The 12075-nt window shown below is 42.6% G+C and overlaps 1 protein-coding gene and 1 long non-coding RNA gene across 2 annotated transcripts in view; both read right to left on the bottom strand.

Annotated features, from left to right (window-relative positions):
* The window catches only part of LOC309346252, a 195887-nt gene that overhangs the window by 71320 nt on the left and 112492 nt on the right, over window positions 1–12075 (bottom strand). The gene's annotated exons all lie outside the window — the stretch shown is intronic.
* Window positions 7023–12075, bottom strand: part of LOC309346065 (phospholipase A2 inhibitor CNF-like) — a 56095-nt gene continuing 51042 nt past the window's right edge. Inside the window, exon 6 of the mRNA XM_081869740.1 lies at window positions 7023–7044. The gene's annotated coding sequence lies outside the window, so the exon portion shown is untranslated. The remainder of the gene's footprint in view (window positions 7045–12075) is intronic.

Below are 12075 nucleotides of genomic sequence, written 5' to 3'. Positions count from 1 at the left end.
GCCTCATTGAGGTATAGTATTTCAGTATAAGTAGGAAAATGAGAGTACCCCTACACATTTTTTAGGGGGTAAAAGCACTAGGGGGGAGGGGCACAAGCAAAGAACGGGGTGGTGGTTGTGGGCCCCGAATTGCCCTCCTAAAATGTTGGAGGGTATGGGGTCAATTTGTACATCACACAAGCTTCTCATCCAGGCAATTTGGTATCTCTTGGACTTTACCCTTTCAGCCAAGCTACTTTGGATGGTCAATTATTTAGTATTCCAGAATTCATTTATTTTAATAAATATTCTCCATTCTTAAGCGATAAGAGCTTTGCTATGGATGTTGGACTGCCAGTCTTTTCAACATAGACCAGAACTCTGCAAATAGGAATTATTGTGGCCACTCTATTTTTGTGTCCCAAGCAGGAGCAAATTTGGAAGAATATTGAAAAAACCATCCCACACAGTGATCACTACAGGAGTCCCACATGGAAGATCATAGTGTGTTTTTTCAGTCTATATCTATCTCTGTGTTTGCTCAGGGTGTGTGTGTGTTAAAAAAAATTCGGGGTGTTTCCCTACTACTACAGACTTTGGTTTTAATGCAGGCCAAAATCTGCAGAACCATTAATCCACTGTGAATGGTGCTGATAGGGAGCAAGGTGAATAAACTTCTTTCTCTCCTTTGGCTTAAACTGCATTTCCCCCCTTTTTCTCTCCGTTTCTTAATAACTATGTTTCTCTTCTCTGTAAGTTTAGTCTTCCCTCCCAAGGCCCCCTCAAAGTGGCAAAAGCTTTGTTATCTCTTGGCCCACTCTTCAGGAGTGTGTGTGTGTGTGTGTGTGTGTGTGTGTGTGTGCTGAAAATTGCTTGAAAAAGCTGAGGTGAAAGTAGTGGCATGGTGGCTTGAGCACCCACAGACTCCGTGCTGCCCCAAACAGTCCATCTACCGCCTCCTCCACAGCTGTAGGGCAGCTGAGTGGGAGGAGGCAGGCAGACTCCTCAGAGGCCCCACAGAGCGTCCTGTCCCAGGTGAGTGATGGGGAAAGTTTTCATGTATTTCATGTACACAAGGCTTCCTTTACAAATTCTTGAGCATATATATTTGAGCCATGAGATGGCCTTATAGCTTTTTGACATCTCTATGAAATCCCAGTATGGAGGCTTTTCAGAAGTTAATGAATATGGGTTGAACTTTGGCTCTTCTGTGATTAGGTTAAGGGTGAGTTGTGCTGTTCCATATTTCATCTTATTTCAGAACTCAAGGAGCCACCAAAATTAATGCTCTTTGGCTGCTGGCATCTGTGAGCTGCAGCGAACATGTACAGAGTGTCAAGAAAATTGTTCACCCACTTAGGGCCCTGGCTAAAAGCTGACAATTATTCTGAGGCAGCTGTTTAATCTAGGCTTTCTGTCTTTAAGGCCAGGGATGAGGCCTGAAAGCTTGGAAGCGGTTTCATCTGTGGGAAAGTGTATATGTGAAAGTACCAGGAGATTCTAATTTTGAAACCTGATTGCTTGAGGAAACTCACCCCAAGTTAATATGCTTACTATTACAAAGCAAACCTATACTGGTGGTTTGGGGTCAATCTTTCCCACCGTGACTTCCTTGCTTCAGATTTTAACTGATAAGGTCTCCATGTTCTGTGGAACTGCCTGGTTGTAAGGGACCCTGAGGGTCCTCTGGTCCAACTCTCTGCAATGCAGGGATCGCAACTAAATCGTCCATGAAAGATGCATAAGTCTTCTTTGTACATTTCCGGTTGGAAATTGCAACGAGTTTTATGGGCCATACGGTCCCATTTTATACTGCAACATTTTCTTTCTGAATAATAACACTTCCTTTCAAATTGGTGTGCATTTATTTGGGAACAGCCTTGTTATTAAATCCAGTTCCTAACTTCTTGCTTGCTATTGAGCAAGTTTGCAACTGTGAGGTTCAGAGAGCAGAGATCCCCATTTTCTCCAAACTCTTACAATCTCCTGACCCAGTCTGATTGACATAAGGAGTAGTGTGGGGGTGGAATGGAGCTGGCAGGCTTGGGGTATTAGACACAGCTGCAACACCCTTGTGGGACCTGGGGACCTGTCCTTGACAGTGGAGTCAGTTCCAAAATGCTGAATCAATTAAGGCCCTACTAATCAAGAACAAGTGCCTCGGTTTTATTGGAACTTGGTGGGGGTCCAGCATAATCAGAAAGAGCACAGACTTTCTGTTTTCCCAGGGATATGGCTAAAAGACAGCTGCTATTAGAGGGAACCTCTCAGCTGGAAAAACTAGAACAGGGTGTGAACAGGTGTCCAGAACATCAAGATGATGGTTGTCACCTTGTTCCAAACTTATTGAAGAAATTTGATGGAATTCTTTCCTGGAACACTGTACCAATCCATGTGCTCTACTCTTAGCCAATGTCAACAAATTGCTGGGACAAAGGTAATGAGATGTTTGGCTACCCGATTTCTTTATTTATTTATTTAAGAAAAGAATGCAACAGTTCCCAAACTGTCATCTACAAACCACTGGTGCTCCATGGGATTAATTCAGGTTGTCTCTGGGGGGTCTATGGAGAACTAGACTTGCAGCCAATGGCCTTTCAATGAGATCTGTCAATATCACCCATGTCCACCTTAACTGGAATCACCACCAGCAGCACATTCTGAATATATTCCAAAGTACCTTCTGTAGAAAAAGTTGGAGCATTCCCATAGAGAAGCCAATAATGTGTTTTCTGGGGCAAAATCATTACTTTTCACATGGCATGTCTACTGCGAAAAATTTGTCCTATCTGATAGTTCCCTCATCCAGGATCAGTTTATGGCCTCACTCAAATACCACTGTCTTTATTAGCACTTGGCATGGGGGTCCAATCTTTCTATGGTTTCCTGAGGCCCTTGTGAAGAGTAAACTGATGTTGGGAGACAATTATCAGCTGGCATAACTAGATGGGGTGGAGACCAGTGTCTGGAATATAGTGATGATGGTCATCAGCCTCTTTTACTGGTACTGTAAGCTCACTGCTGTCGTTTGATGAAATGCTTGTTCTGGAACACTGTTCCAGCCTGCCTGTTTTATTGCTACCCAATTTCACCAGGTTGCTGGGAGGAGTTCCCTATACCTTTGGTCATCTGATTACTTTTCATGATTAGGAAAAATGTTGCAAACTACAAAAGGTGAAGGAAATATTTCTCTCTGTAACAGAGTAATAATGTTACAGCTTGTAACTGATTGCCCATCAATCTATGCCCATCAATCTGTGTGGGATATTGCTATATACCAGATTAAGACCTCATTCAGTCAGGATTTGATACATTGACAAGGGTGCTGATGTGGCATGTATTACTGAGACCTTGGTGGGTGATTTACAAAATACATTTAAAGGAAAAAACAGAAATATGAATTCTGTCGCTCCTTTAAGCCTATCAACTCAGACCATCTCTCATGTGTTCATTGTTAATCAGTACCCTCCTAGGCTTTCTATATATATATCCATCACACACAGCAGTTAGAGTATGTTTCATACACGCAATAGAGCAGCCATGATGGATTAAAGTGGATGAAACTATGCCATATCTGTGTCTCTTCTGTAGAAGCTGTGTGGGTCTTTGATCACATTTTTGCTGTTTTAGATAAGACTAATGGAAACCTTAGCATCATGATAAGAGTAGTAGAAAAATATCTAGGCTACCAATGCAAAAGGGAAAGCATAAGATGTTTTGGAAAAGCAGCAATGGAGTGTGTCAACATGCCCATGACACAGCAGGGATCACAGTTGTTTATTTCCCACCCCTTACAGCATGCATCCTTCCGTCTTGCGAGACAGTGGAGTGCACCTACAGGGGTGAAGTCAAACCATTGCATTAGCAGCCGCAAAAGTGACACCTCTGGGGTGCAAGCCTCAGCAGTGTGTATGGAGGTCCTGGGCCTCCCATAGGATAAGATACCTCTCTTGGCCTCACTGACATAGTCCAAAAGAAAGCAGAGCAGCTGCCAATGTTGCTGGAAGGAGGTGTACAAGACATCATCTGACAAACTTAAGGACTCCAGTCCAGATTTGTGTAGGGTTTACTCCTTAGCCTTATCTTTTCCCAAAGATGTCCCACAAGGCAGCAGAGCTTTAGGATCAGAGTTTTCCTTCTTCTAGATGGACTACCTACCCAGGTTGATGAGCCCCATCCACCCCTCACTTCCCTCTACAGCACATCTGTGGACATTGTCACATGCAACAGTTGCGTGGTGATTCCCGCCTCCCACCAGTTGGAAGTAAATAAAGACACAGGTTAGGTTAATGGGCAAAAAATGGCCACAACTTTATTGGTTACAGGTAAGAGCGGTATTGGCTTAGGCATTGGTCCTATCAGACTATCTGGCATGAGAACCGGAAAGGGTTAACACAAGCAGGGGGAGCCCCTGAGATGCACATCCCTAGGCACTCCCTAGGATTCTTAGGATTCTGACTAAACATCAGAGGAGAAACTTTCCGATGCTAGGAGCTTTTTGATTTGAATATTTGTGTGAGATAGTATGGGGAAAATACGGAATAACAGACATAATCTTGCTTAAAATGTATATAGGAAGTGCAGTGTACGTGATAGAAGTCAATCAATGAAATTTTATTATTATTTTCATATTCTTCCAACTTTATTTTTTCTTCTTTTTTATTTTCTTCTTTTTTGCTCTTTTTTATATACCGTATTTTTCATCCCATAGGACGCTCCGTCCCATAGGACGCACCTACTTTTGGGGGGGGAAATAAAGGGGGGGAAATCCTTTATTTCCCCCCCAAAACCAGGTCAGGGAACAGTGGGATGGCGGCACTGCGCCTCCCCGCTGTCCCCCGAGCTTGTGGGGCTGGCCGATGTCTGTCCCGTGCGCAGGGCGCTCTGCTTCAGGGCGCGCCGGGCGGCAGGCTGCTATCCGCAGGGTGGGGAGCCCTGCGGGGAACTCCTGCAGGGCTCCCCATGCTGCGGATGTCTGCCCAGTGCGCGGGGCGCTCTGCTTCAGGGCGCCCCACCCGCCGGGCGGCAGGCTGCTATCCGCAGCGTGGGGAGCCCTGCGGGGAACTCCTGCAGGGTTCACCACGCTGCGGATGTCTGTCCGGCGCGCGGGGCGCTCTGCTTCAGGGCGCCCCGCCCGCCGGGCTGCAGGCTGCGGACACCTGCGTGAAGCACAGGGCGTCCTCCAAAGGGCGCCCCGTGCTCCGCGCTGCCGGCTGCCGCCTGCAAGCCGGGCGCACCCAGGGGGAGTTCCCCCGGGCACTCAAGGCTTGCGTATAGCTTCCTGGAGCCTGGAGAGCGAGAGGTGTCGGTGAGCACCGACGCCTCTCGCTCTCCAGGCTTCAGTGAAAGCCTGCATTCGCCCCATAGGACGCACACACATTTCCCCTTCATTTTTGGAGGGGAAAAAGTGCGTCCTATAGGGCGAAAAATACGGTATGTATGCTTATCTGAAATATATATGTATATATCTGCGATATTTTTCTTATATTTTGTAATAATTATGTTAAATAAATTAAATAATAAAAAACAAGCAAGCCCTACTGAATTCAAGGAGTCTTCCTCCCAGAAAAGTAGAAGTAAGTTTAGTTGAACTCAGTGGGGCTTATGCATGCACAGATTCCACTTTGACCTCTGAGTGGGGAAGCAGATGCAACTTGACTAGAAAATCCCTTAAACTAATCTGAAATTAGTTGAAAATGTGTTAACTATATTACAGTGGTACCTCTGGTTATAACCTTAATTTGTTCCGAAGGTCTGTTCTTAACTTGAAACCGTTCTTAATCACTTTAGCTAATGGGGCCTCCTGCTGCTGTTGCGCCGCCACTGAACAATTTCTGTTCTCTTCCTGAGGTAGAGTTCTTAACCCGAGGTACTAATTCTGGGTTTGGTGAGTCTGTAACCCCAAGTGTTTGTAACCCGTGGTGTTTGTAACCCGAGGTACCACTGTATATGGAAGTTTATTTTATTTTGTTTTTAAGTGACTACTTCCTTACATTTTAAGGCCTTCCACCGCCACAGGGAGCCTTGTCAAGGCCCTCAGCTGCTTTAGGGGAGGTATGGCAGGACCCTCTGCTACAGCAGGGAGGTCCAGCAAGGCCTCGATATATATCAAGATATTGTAATATTTAGCTGGTGATCTATCATGATGTTGAAGACCAGATATCGCCCAGCGCTGTTACCCTCTTTTCCTTTACATTTCCAGCATGTTTCTGATGCAGATTTATCCTTCCTGGCCAGTTTACTAGGAGTCAAACACCAGCTGTATATCATTCTCATATAATGCTCTTTTAATGTATAACATGCTGTAAATTTCAAATCCGTATTCCACCATTTCTCCCATGCTGCCATTTCTATCCTATGACCTATATCCCATTACTGATTTTACTAGTACGTCTTTTCTTTGCTATTCTAATGACAATTTATACATTTTGGAAATTACTTTTTCCTTGCTCTCGATAAGGTCTCTTTCAAATGGTGAGGATTGATTCATAAATCTATTCCTTTTATCTTTATAAATTTATGCCTTTTACCATGAAATGGTATTGGCAATTATCTATTTCATTATTATACTTTTTCCACCAGGAGGATGGGGGCATTTTGACATCAGATGTAACTTAGGGCTGCCATATGTCTGGGAAATCTAGACATACCCCTTTTGGGGGGAAACCAGGCCATTCAGGTTTTGTTTTCATTTTCTAAACCAACAAAAGCTTAATAACTTAGCGGCTCAACAACTGTCCAGATTTTTCCTTCTAAAAATATGGCAACCCAATGGCCAGATCATGATTTTCAGTTTTCTTCTCTTTCTTGGCCTTCAAGAACTAACATTCATTGCACCATCATTGCATAGATATTATTCACTTGAAAAAAGCCAACACAAAACACAGCATTCATCTACTTTATCCATTTTATTCTGATCACATTTCAGAATAAATGTACAGGGGAAATGTAACATCTGTACCAAAGGTTCTGTAACTAGAGCTCCCAACCCACAATTTCATGCCCTCTTGCGCCTGCCTCCTTGAAACACATTCACTCTGCAGCATCTTCAGAGATCTTCCAAGCCTTCAGAGATCTTGTAAGTTTCAGGATGGGAATTGATTTCTTCTATAACCTTTAAGGTCTGACCTTCATAATTAAGGGGCTCAATGCATGTTGCTTTGCTGACATTGAAATAGATCCAACCGTTAAGAATTTGCATCACATCTTTTAGGGCTGTTGTTACAAAATTGCAAAAATCTGGTGTCGCACATCCTTTGACATCAAGAAACTGTATCGTTTCATTCACTGAAAAGAGAGGAATGATGATATGAGTGAGGGCTGACTTTAGGACCCAGTACACTTGGGCAGCTTGCAGGACCATTAAGTCTACATGTTCCCCTTTACCCCACATCCTGATAGCTTCTCTGAAAATTCAGAAGATGCATTTTCACCCAAAAGAATCACTGAAATGAATGTCAAGGCCACATAAGAAAAGATGGGCTTGGATTTTGTGAAAAACGTTAAGTATTTGGGTGTGAATCTGTCTGGGAAAAATTTGAATTTATATAAAGATAATTATGAGAAATTATGGAATGAAATTAAGAGAGATTTAGAGATATGGTCAAACCTACAACTGTCATTAATGGGCCAGATTTCAGTGGTCAAGATGAATGTGTTGCCAAAGATGTTATTTCTGTTCCAAGCCCTCCCAATCATAGACAATGTGAAATGTTATAAAGAATGGCAGAAAGCTCTATCTAGATTTATCTGGTGGGGGGGGGCTTAGAATTAAATATTAATTAGGCCCTACTAATCTAAAGAAAGAGGGAGATTCTCCCTGCCAGATTTGAAAATCCAAAACTATGGTTATGAAGCAATGGGAGTTCTTAAATGATTATTTACAAAACCAGGGCTAGACTACAAAAATCTGGTTGTGTTTAGAATAATCTTGTGCATAATATAAAAAATACAAAGTAAGACATCAAGCAAATCCAAAGGGAAAATATGAAGAACAGAGGATCTGACGAACGGATTATTAAAAATGCGTGAGGCAAACGGTGGAAGTCTTTTTTTAAAAAAAAAACACTTTATTTAAGGTAGATAAGGACAAGACGAAATTATACAATTGAATATAAATATAGATGGGAAATGGCTATGTATAGTGAATACTTATCTACTTTTAAAAATTTCCACCTATGATCTTTTTCTTTTTCTTCTTTATTTTTTCTTTGTTCTTTTTTGTTTTTTCTGATATCTTATCTTTCATTTCACTCCTTTATTGTGAATAGCATTTTATAGAGGTATAAATAACTGTAAATATGAAAAGAGACAAAGTATTCTCTAATTTTTTTACTTGGTTATATGTATTTTCTTTTTCTTTTGTATTTTCTTTTGTTGTAAATATGTATGTTTTCTAATTTGTACTTAATAAAAAATAAAATAAAAAAAGAATGGATACAATTAGAAGACACTGATGTTCTAGATTTAGAGGGATTTTATAATTTGTTTGGATTGCATGCATATTTATGGTATGATAAAGTAAAGGCCCAAAATGCTTTTAAAAATCATGTAACTAGGAAATCTCTCTATAATGTATGGACAAAATATAAAGATCTCTAAGAAAGGAAGACACCCAGATGGCTTTCACCAGTGGAGGCGAAGGCCCAGAAAAAGTTAAACATGGATAGTAAATGGTTGAGATATTCAGATTTATTATTGGAGGATAAAGAAGGTTATAAACTAAAACCATTTGACCAAGTTAAAAAGAAGATACTGTAAATTGGTTACATTATCACCAGATTAATGAATTGTATAAATTAGATAAGAAAAATGATTTTGCTTCAGAAAAATCTAAGTTGAAAATGGAGTTGTTGGATTCTAAAGTTTAAAATTTAACTAAAATGTATAATTTATTGTTGGAGTGGCATACAAAGGATGAACAAGTTAAATCAGTGATGATAGATTGGGCAAGAGATGTGGGACATAACATAATGTTTGAAGACTGGGAAAGACTGTGGAAGAAAGGGGTCAAGTTCACTGCATGTACAGTGCTAAAGGAAAATATAATGAAAATGATGTACAGATGGTATTCGACTCCAGTAAAATTAGCAAAGATTTACCATAACAGTGATAATCTATGTTGGAAATGTAAAGAAAAAGAGGGTACCTTCTATCATATGTGGTGGACCTGCCCCAAGGTGAAAGACTTCTGGGAGAAGATTTATGAATTGAAAAAAATGTTGAAATACACATTTATTAAGAAACCAGAGGCCTTTCTTCTTGGAATAACAGGTTTGGAACTGCCCAAGAAAGATGTTAAATTATTTTCGTATGCCACAACTGCTGCTCAAATTTTACTGGCTAAGAATTGGAAAACACAAGAAGTACCAACAGTGGAAGACTGGCAGATGAAGATGATGGACTTTTTGGAGCTAGCTGACCTGACTGGAAGAGTCTGCGACCAGAAGGAGGAGGAGTATCAGGAGGAATGGAGGAAATTCAAAGACTATTTAGTTAAATATGTTAAGTTAAATTAATTGGAAAAACTTGCAAATACCAGATAGGCCTAGGATTTAAACATGTAATGTGATGAATTAAAATGTTCAATGTTGAATTGTAAAGAAAGAATGATGTTAAGTGATGAAGTTAATTTTATAAGAATATTGGTTTTGGCAAACCGTTAAAATGATATACGATGGACTCTAACCAGGGGGATATGAGGAAGTCACTTAACAATGTTATTAAGTTAGGTTTAAATAAGGTTGAGATGTTTGTTTGTTTGTTTGTTTGTTTGTTTGTCTAAAAACATTTTTGGGAAATCAATTTAAAAAATTGGGGGGGGGGGAGAGTGTGTTCCTCCCTGATAACCAGGAGACCTCACCTCCCTAGGGTGCATTTATATCCATTTATTTCTCTTTCTCACTTACTGAAATCAGGGACAGATATATTTCCCCAAAGTACTTTCAAAACAAGGAAATACCACTTTAAAGAAAACCTTGAATATTTCCCTTCAAAGAAAACAGCCCCCCCCCCAGTGGTGGAGTTAGCTGCATGGGTGCCTGTGAGAAGAACCTGAGCTTACAGGGTTAAACAGCTCAGAGTGTACGCCCTGCCTACTGTGGGAAGGGGGGAAATGCTGCATCATGGATTGTGGAAAGGAGGAACAGGACGCTAGGGGAGATGTCCGCAGTGCTGTTGTTTGATGCCAGGCTCCCACAGCGCTTTTGGGGGGAGTCTTGGTGAACGGCCAACTTTATTCTGAACAGGTCATTCTATTCAGTGGTAGGAGACACACCCTACTACCTGCTCCACGGAAAGAAGCCGAAAGTGCACTATTTCCGTGTTTTTGGCTGTGAGGCTTGGCTCCTCATACCAAAGGCCAAACGCAAGAAAGGTGAACCCAGGTCCCAAAGGATGATTTTCTGTGGGTATGAGCCAGGGACCAAGGGGTGGAGGTTTGCTTATCCGTCAGGGAATCAGTCCAGGATTCTGCTCAGCAACAGTGCTGAATTATGTGAGCAGAGTGGCTGGGCAAGGATACATGGGAACCCTGACATCCTGTCAGAGAGTCTGCTGGACTCTGCTGATGAAGAAGAGGAAGTGGTTGCACCTGCTACTGAAGCCCAGAATCCAGACCCAGTGCAGACAGAGGGGAGAACTTCTCCCAAGGCTGTGAAGATCGAGCAACACAGTGCTCCATCTTCTCCCACAGGTTTGGCTGAGAAGTCCAGAAGGCGCAGTAAGTCAGAGGGGGAACTCGCTGATGCCAAGGACATTCTGGCTGGCCCTAGTGGGTCAGAGCGGGTTCCTGAAGTAGTGTTGTGCTGTTCAGCTCGGACAACAAAGGGGAAACCTCCTGAAAGGTTTGCCGTCACTAGTGTGTGGGTTGGAATGGCACAGTGTGAACCCAAGAGTTTTGAGGATGTTCAGAAACTGCCTCAGGAAGAAGCCAGGAAATGGCATGAGGCGATGCAGAAGGAGATGAACTCAATGGAGTCTCAAGGTGTGTTCTCCCTCACGAGGTTGCCGGTGGGCAAACAGGCCATGGGTAGCCGCTGGGTTTACCGTCTTAAACAAACAGCGACTGGAGAACCGCAGTATAAGGCCAGATTAGTAGCGAGAGGATTCACGCAGCGCAGGGGGTTGCATTTTACAGAAATTTATGCTCCCACCTGTAGGAGTGAAGAATCTCTACGCTTGCTCCTGACTGTTGGTGCACAAAGAGGTTTGCTGGTGCATCACTTTGATGTGGATGTTGCCTACTTGAACTCAGACCTCCAGGAGGATCTGTACATGCTTCCTCCTCCAGGGTTTGAGGGCAATGAGCAAGGTACTGTGTGGAAACTTCATAAGTCAATTTACGGTCTGAAGCAATCAGCCAGGAATTGGAACTTGTGCCTGAATGAAGCTTTGGAGAAGCTAGGTTTCAGGTAGCGTCTTGCTGACAGTTGCCTGTTCCTTAAAGGATCAGGAGACTCACAGGAAATGGTGTTATTTTACGTTGATGACATCATCCATATTGGAAAGGCAGACAAACAGGTGCAGAAGTTTGCCAATGGAGCAGACCAGACATTGCCTTTGCTACCAGTCTGCTAAGTAGGGAAGCGTCAAAGACCAGTGTGAGTGCTTGGCACGGTATCAATCGGGTACTGCGCTACCTGCAGCATACCAAAGACTTCTGTCTTAAGCTGCCAGCTGAAGGTGAGGTGAAGCTCACATGCTATGCGGATTTGTGCCAGGAACTGGAGTTCTATAGATGCTTGGTGCAAGAGATCTATGGGGATTGTAGCTTGCCCGTCACGGTTTGGGAAGACAATCAACCTTGTTTGAAATTGGCTGAATCTGCGCAATTTAAGGCCAGAACCAAGCATCTGGACATACGTTTCCAAAATGTGTGTCAGAGTGTTCAGTCAGGTTTGATCCGGCTGAAGTATTGTGCTAGTCACGATAACTTAGCCGATGGATTTACGAAACCTTTAAACTTCCAGAGTCATGGGGAGTTTTGTGGTGGTTTGGAGTTGGGGTAAGTTCTGTACTTACTTTTCCCACAGTAGCGCAGGGCGAGAGGGGTTGTGAGGAGAACCTGAGCTTACAGGGTTAAACAGCTCAGAGTGT

This window comes from Podarcis erhardii, assembly GCF_964252035.2.
Source record: "Podarcis erhardii genome assembly, chromosome: 7".
NCBI classification, from domain to species: domain Eukaryota; kingdom Metazoa; phylum Chordata; class Lepidosauria; order Squamata; family Lacertidae; genus Podarcis; species Podarcis erhardii.
The sequence above is the reverse complement of the archived record's forward strand: the minus strand, read 5'-3'. Positions and strand labels throughout refer to the sequence as shown.